Consider the following 8,243-nt stretch of genomic DNA (forward strand, 5'->3'; position numbering starts at 1 on the left):
GGTGTCTCCCACAAGCAAACATGCTCATATAGCAGATAGCTTATAGTAATGTCTTGGTAACTGCGATATGGTCCATACATTTACCGACATTTTAAACTAACAGGAGGTTTATGTGGGAGTTCATAGCAGAAGAGGTGTTTCTGCATAAGGCCTAACACCCACGTACCCTGTGTTTAATAACACTTACATGCATTACATGCATAATCTAAATATAGTATAAAAATACTCAGAAATAGTGTGTTTTTCTAAAAAAAAAAAAAAAAAAAAAAAAAAAAAAAGGTTTAAGAGACTTAACAGGGTTCCTATTGCCATTGCTGTACTGCCTCCCAGTGGTTAAACAATGTTATGACCACTTGTTGAGGCTTTAAGTTTACATTAATGTACTTTGTTTTAGAGAGCAGGGGTTCTTATGAGTAGTTTAGGGAGCTTTTGGTTAATGTTTGCAATCTGTTTGTTTAGGTCAGGGATTGGCGACCTTTAATATCAAAAGAGTCAACAAAATCTGTAAGGAGATAAAAAAATAAAAATAAAAAAAAACATGATAGAGCCTTATACAAAAACAAAACACTACTCTACAGGAACTTTTGATTTCTGAATTATTTTGATTACTGATAGAACAAAAGATTCTAAAAGAAAATACATTTTAGTCTGTTTAAGGCAACATTTACACAGAGGAGCTATAAAGCTGTGCAGCTACTTTTAGTTCTGCCTTTGTTCATATGTATTTCTTTTGATAGTAAATGATACAAATTGCAGCATAACAGCTTTAAACACAGTAAAAGTAAAGTCAGTGGCTTCAACTTAATTTTGACTAAAGTCCAGCTGTAAATCAAGCACATTGGTGAACTGAAACCGCTCAGTCACACTAGAATGAAAATAGAACAACAACCTTGCGGTGGTATAGTGATTGATTTTTGTGCTGTAAGAAACCAGTTGCATGCAGACGCAGAAACCAACTTATCAAGATCGAGCATGCAACACCCTCACACTCTGAGCAAACATTTTACATTGCAAAGGTTTCATTGTGGGAGGCAACCTGTTTTCTCAGTCACAGTCTGACTCACACTGACTGCAAATAATTGCCATCTAATTTATAAATGCAGATAGGCCGATGACAGTCTGTGCTGTTTTTACTCAACTGGTTGTAATCTGGTTATATTCTTATATAAAAGCAATGTCATTTTGCAATTAAATTGCTGTCCTGCAGCAACTATGTCACTACATGTGCAAGGATCTCTGTTTCAGATGTGTGAAGCTCTGGCTTGATTCTGAATGTAAGTAGTTAATGTGAATTTCTTTGTATGGTGGCAATAGATTTGTGATTTTCACAGATTTATCACAGTAAATCTCCATATTATCGCAAACTGATTGCATGTAATTGCCAACATGACCCCATTCAACTGTAAACTTTTAGAAGACTGATTCTATCTTATTGCCATTTTATCAGCATCTTGATGCGCCAAAAATGACAACTGAATGTGAGTGGTTGCAGACTTGGTATAATTGCATTAGAAAACTCTTGTTTATTTTTTTGTAACAAAATTTCTTCAGCTTACTTTCACTTGATGTTTTCTGATGATCGTCCAAGCCCCACCAACAAGTGCTCTGCACCAAACAGATTAAGAACCGCTTGTTTAAATAATGGTGCTTTTTTTCTTTTGCTTGTGTTTTTTTCTAGAAGTTTTAAACATGAGTGAGGTGTCTGTTTAAATTAGTCCATCCATCCGTCAATCCATTCTCTTCCTCTTATCCTTTTCAGGATCGGGGGGGAACCCACACAGACACAAAGAGAACATATAAACTCCACACAGAAATACCCCATTCAGGTGGTGGATGCAAATCCAGAACCTTCATGCTGAGAGGTGATGAAATTTTGTGCTATTTTATCATCTTAGCGCTCTGATTTGTATACTACAATACAATAAAAGAAAATAATCTGAAAGATGCATTAAAAATCATTTAAAAGGCCAGTCCACCCAGATTCCAGGTGAACCTTTTTGCAAAGACAATCATTTATTGAGGCACTTGACAAAAGCAATGGAATACATATCAAATACAACAAATTTAAGGTCTTTTTCACATTCTTGCATCTGTAAACATGATAAAGATAATACATTCAGACAGTAGTCCATGTTGTCCCTCATACAGGAGAGACTTGTGAGGGGAAAATATCAACACCTCACTCAGAGTAGTGTACAGTACACAACAGCTACACAAAGTGTACAAAACAGGAGTGGAGTCAAATACAAAAACTACTGCCCGACTCCCTTTAAAGTAACCCTTCATGCATGAAGAGCATACATCTCACAGGAGTGGATCAGCAAAAATAGTAGCATGTAGACAAGCTGCTCATGTGCTCTCATTTGACCTGAAACGCATCTATTTGGTCATTTCACATGTGCGTAAGAGGTAAGTAAACTAGGTTCAGGCATCTAAGTCTATTTCGCATCACAAGAACACATCTCGACTTTAATAGATATATAGGTACATTATCAGTTGAGCAGGCATGTGTGGAAGCAGAGTCTACAGATGTCTGCTTTGGATTATCACACTCTAGGATGTAAACATGGACTTCTTGAGAACTACTGGTGGTACTTACAGTCCTTGGCAATCACAAAAATACTTCAGTTTATCTCTTTTTATTCGTGCTGTTTTGTTTTCCTGTTGCCTTGGCTCTAAGGAAGTATGTGTAGATGCCTGCTTAGTAAAAACTTCCAACAACAAACCAAACATAGCAAAATATCTCCAGTGTGTGGAGGTGGATAAGGCTGCTGTTGGGCTACAGTTCATCAGCAGGTACAGAATGAGGCTTGGGTATGAAAGCTACGGCTCATGTTTTGAAAGCGCTCACCCTGTTCTCCATGTGGAGCAGCCTCTGTTCAAACTACACCTCTATCCTAAATACAGGGCTCAGCTGGTGCTCACATTAGTAAGGGTTAGTGAATATAAGGCTGTAGTTAAAGGAATATTCCAGCAAAAACTAGATTTTGAGTGTTAAGACATTTTCTGCCTGTTGGCTTGGACTCGTGTTTTGTATCCACAGTGTTTTCTATGCAAATATATAACAAATAGTAAGGATTTCCTTTTTAGAGTTTTCATTATTTTCCAGAATGTGTAATGGCTCAGTCACACTTGAGTAAAAAATAGGATGGCAACCTCCTTGCCGCTAAAAAAAATCTGTGATTGCACAATGAATTTTTTTCACATTTAGTAACCGATTGCACCTGGTTACCCAGAGGCTGAGCGTGTAACACTCTCTGCCTGTGGGAGACTACTGGGAATTACAAGACAGCTGCGCAGGTCACCTGATGGGAGGCAACCTGTCTCCAAACAATCACAGTCCAACTCGGACTGATTGCAATCAATCTCAGACAGATTTCTAACACACTGCAATCAATCTGAGTACGTCTGAGTCAATGAGTATAAGTTCTCTGTGGACTCAAACGAACTCCTTGCCAGATTATATATTATATATTCTGGGACTCAGCTCATTTATTTATGTCCTCTGTAGTGAACACGCAAATCACAAAACATATTAAACTGAAAGATTGCATTCTCAGGAGAATATTCCTATAGAAAAAGGAAGGTTGCCAAGCAACAGCGTTATTTTAAATAACCGTCCTGCTGCAACTACGGGACTTTTTGTTGAAGAATTTCGGTTTCATATCTATGAGGTTCTGGGTGGACTCTGAATGTTTGTAGTAAATGTGAATTTCTGATTAATGTGAGTTTCCGTGTATGCAGATGGCAACAAATTTGCAACAGAGGGCAACAGTTACGATTTTTGCCAATTTATCAAAGTTAATTGCCATCAATGTTCCCTCTAAGCTGCGCACGTGCGCAATTCCAGACTGCTGGCACGGTCTCTGCGCACCGAAAATCTGCGTTGCGCACAGAAAAAAATCTAACCTGAATTGAAATTAAAATAAATACATTAACAACTCTGTTTTGCAGCGTTAGTCAGTAAGTGACTGGTTGCTCCCGTATGGGATTACAACGATGCCACTTTATCCCATAGTCCAGCCAATGATGTGATTCACATTTGTATATACGCAGCTAATCAGTGTCGTTGGCAGGCTATGACAGCGTCCTTATGTGCCGACACCGGTGTTTTAGCTAGCAAAGCGGCGTGGCTGATGTGGAGTGAAGCCACGTTAATGACAACGTGTACAACCATTGGAGATGGGACGGGACAGACGGAACAATTGACGGAAAAAGTGTGGACTTTATACCAGTTTTTAAATTGTGTTGATAGGCCACGTAAAACCAGAGTTATGATAAAAAATATATGCAATGTTTGGTTTTCTTCCTGAATATTGTCGTTGTTTTTATTTACTGCGGGAAGAAACGGCAAAAACGGCGTTTTATAAGGAAAACGCTCGAAAGCATCCCACGCCCGCTGCCCCTTTCCTATTCGTCCAAAAAAGTACCGTGTCGACCAATCAAAAAATGGTATGGCAACGTGGCATCTAGTTGTTAAGAAACGGGGCTAAGTTTTAGGAGTGACGGCGGTGTTTTGAGATGTGAGAGATTTGAGACGTTTAGCGCAAATCTTGTGTAGTTAGTGTGTAGTTAGTGTGTAGTGTAGTCAATAGTTTTGTTGTGTGTGTCAGAACAATGAGGCGGCTGCTGAATGTTACAGGTGTTACAGGAGTGATACATCTCCTGTTGTCAGGCCTGCAGGTATCAGGCTGTTGGTCTCCTTTATCTCATAGTGGACAGAAATTATTTTTTCGAGTGGCACAAATAATTTGTGTGGCATCAAATTTGATGCAGAACAGCTGATTGTTCTGTAAATAGTTTGAAATGTTTATTTAAAAATGCACTGGCTGCATTAAAAAAAAATAGCTGCAAAAAACTTTGTTGTTTGCCAAACTGAGTTACTTTTTTGAAGAAGTAACTATATAATTAATTGCCCAGCATTGGTCATTATATACTGTATTTTGCAGACAGAGAGTTTCAGGACTGTCCCAGACCACAGACTCATAATACAAGTCAGAGCTTTATAAAAAAAAAGAAAAGAAAGAAAGAAAGAAAGAAAGAAAGAAAGAAAGAAAGAAAGAAAGAAAGAAAGAAAGAAAGTTGTGTTTTCGAAATTGGAGTTCAAGTTATTTTTACTTCCAATAGTGTTAACATACTACACAGGCCAATGGCTAGATTTTTTTTTTACATTTTCATTGTGAATGAGCTAAAGCATTTTAAAAGTAGTCTACCATAAATGGAAATGCTGTAATTTGATTATTTTAATAAACCATGTAACTTGGATGGATTAGATGCTGGCGCGACCACAGTGCACATGTCTGCTGTTGCTCACAGTGGTCCAAGGGATCGCTCAGGGAGTTTGTGTGTTCGCTCAGACACATGAAAAATTAGAGGGAACATTGATTGCCATATCATCACAAACAGCTTTTTTGCTGTCATTAAACGTATTCAGTCGCAGATAGCAGGCTGCTAGCAGACTGACTCATCATGTTGCTGTTTAATCTTTGCTTTGATGTACCAAAGTTGGTTTGAAGGTGAAACCTGACTGTAAGACGTGGTCTCGGTCTTTGAAGCAACCATTTCAGAGACAACAAGGTTGCAAGTTTTGGTTTTCTTGATGTGACAGTAGCATAAAGAAGGCTTTAAAACACTCTTCAGACCATTATTTGCTATATATGGACATAACCAGGCCTGCATAAACTCTGTGTACTGAGCCATATTGTTGAAAACAAAATGTTTTGAAAGTTCTGAGCATGGACAGTGAAATTAGGATTATACTGCAACATGTGTGACAATGGGCCATTTCAAGCCAACAGGCAGGCAGGTACAGCAAGTTAATGTTTGGTCCACTCTAGACAGCCATTTTTAGAGTATCCCAGAAAGAATGCTGTCAGTCTGTCCTCTTGTTGATCGAATTTATGTTATACATTATGGTCTGGTCCCACCATTTTATACCTGTGTATTAGCCTGTCCCATTCTGTGGAGTGAGGCTCTCCCAAGGGCAGATGATCTCTTTGGTTCCCAATCTTTCCCGAGAGATAGCTCTGTTCTCCTCATCCTCATCCTCAGACTCAATGGGGTAGATGCGGCACTCCGGAGGAATATCTACTTTAATCTGAAAAAAGCTGAGAAATGAAAAGACGAAGTAAAGCAGTCATCAGGGGCTGATCTGATATTATTTGTCACAATAGCAACATAAACTTTTACTTTGTGTACCTTAGTAGCCAAACTAGATACAAAGTCTGCATACACAGCCATGAATAAAATACATACATTGTATGTAATGTAACAATATTTACATGTGCTGTGTCGGTTAAATAAATAACTGAATATGAGATGACAGGTTTGACTTCCAGCTTTTATGCAAAGATGTTCCCATCATATTGGTTTTGTAGGAACTGTAGCCCTGGTAACGCATATGTATGAATTTTTGCAAAAAAAACAAAAAACCCCAAACAATTGTATTAAAAATTGAATTATGTTTGTTTTTCCTTTCTTGCTTTTAACAAATAGTCCTAGTGTCCTAGTTACAGATAACGGCCTCTTCCTCAGGCCTGTTCTACAACTGTTTCACTTCTTGTTTCAGCACTTCGACCTAAATTTAAAGTAAAATCAAGACTCCTGGATTGGAGCTAAAATAATGGAAAACAAATGACTTTCAAAGTAAAAGTGCTGCATGACTGTCACTTACTTGCCAATCCGTCTGGGCGGAGCCTGACTAGGTTCATCTGGGGTGATTGGCTGTATGCGGCTGCTTGTCCCAGCAGCTGAATTACATTTAGGTGACAAGCTGGCAAACATAGAGGAGGGAGTGCAGCCACGCTTGAGTAGACGACGCAGGGATAGAGCCACGCGAGACTTGGACACGATCCCTCCTGCAGATGCTCGGGCCTCAGGGTTCCCCTCACTTTCCCCCTCACTGGCTTCTGCTCGCCGCTCAGAGGCAGAGGTGCTGTCTAAGGCCACGCTGATGGGGGACGGACAGGCTGGAGTGTGGGCCAAAAAGGGAAGAGAGGGCGAGGCGTTGGCGGAGGGGGGGTCAGTGATGCCAGAATAGACAGCAAGGTGGGGCACAGGAGTGGTAAAGCGGCACAGCTGTGAGGTCAAAGGCAAGAGACACAAGTCAGAGGGCATCCAGACAGATAAATACGTGTCTGTGTTTGGAATTTTTTTAGCAGATGCTTCCCTGAATACATCACTATTCTGTTAACAGACCTAGCAAGAGACATAACATGCAAAAGGTTCGATAACATCAACTTCATTATAACAATACAGAGTGTGCAAGACATAGGTATGGAGAAGTATCACTTTCTGTAACCACAGGAAATTAATATTTAGCCTCCAAGACAATCTCACTGTTCACTCAAAGTAAAGAAAGGTCTGATCACCATTCAGCTTTGCTGATTCATGATATTAAAGCTCACATTAGAGCACCACAGTTTCATCTCAGAGAGCACAGCACCTTAAAAAAGATAACATCTGTAACTGAGTAGGGAAAATGGGCTTTGATAGCATATCCTGATTTTCCAGTTGTTTTTTGTCCTCAGGCTGACATGCCCCTGGGACGAATGCCTCAGTGCCTATGATGTTATAACAGTGAGTCCTGCTCCAGATGGAAAACAATAAAAACTTTTTTTTTAAGTGATGACGATAACAGTCATCACTTTTATCATCAACCCATGATATTAGTGTTGGTCTCAAAACCCCACAGTGCTGAGATGATTACCCGAGATCTTCATAATGTGTTATCCCGTATGCCTATGATGAGGTTTCTTGTCTGTCGACTTCAAAGTATTTTAAAGTATGTTCTCCCCAGTCTGCACAATTGTTTGCAGGGCTGGAATTGCTACCATTGACTATTTACTTCATTCTCAAACCTGACATAATAGGATATGAAGGATGGGCTGAGAGCAGTGTCATGTAAGAGAAAAAATAAATGATGACTTAAAGTCAACATTCATATGAATGACTGAGGCAGATACATCTGCTTTTGCAATACTGATAAAAATTTTTCCAGAATATTCTTACGAGCAATCACAGGGTCTGTGGTACCCCAGGAGATTTTTTATTCTAGCTCTCACTGTTGCTTGTTGCCTGCAGCATTTTAATTTTACTTTAAATGGATCTCCAACCTAAGTGTCACAGGCATTATGAATGGAGGCAAGTTTCTGTTTTGTTAGCTAAATCCAGAATTTTTTTTCTTGCCAAATAAATTTGTAGCACACTCCTTTTAACTTGTTTAGCCCTTAGCTTCAGTTTCC

Source organism: Oreochromis aureus, linkage group 8 (genome assembly GCF_013358895.1).
Source record: "Oreochromis aureus strain Israel breed Guangdong linkage group 8, ZZ_aureus, whole genome shotgun sequence".
Classification (NCBI taxonomy): Eukaryota; Metazoa; Chordata; class Actinopteri; order Cichliformes; family Cichlidae; genus Oreochromis; species Oreochromis aureus.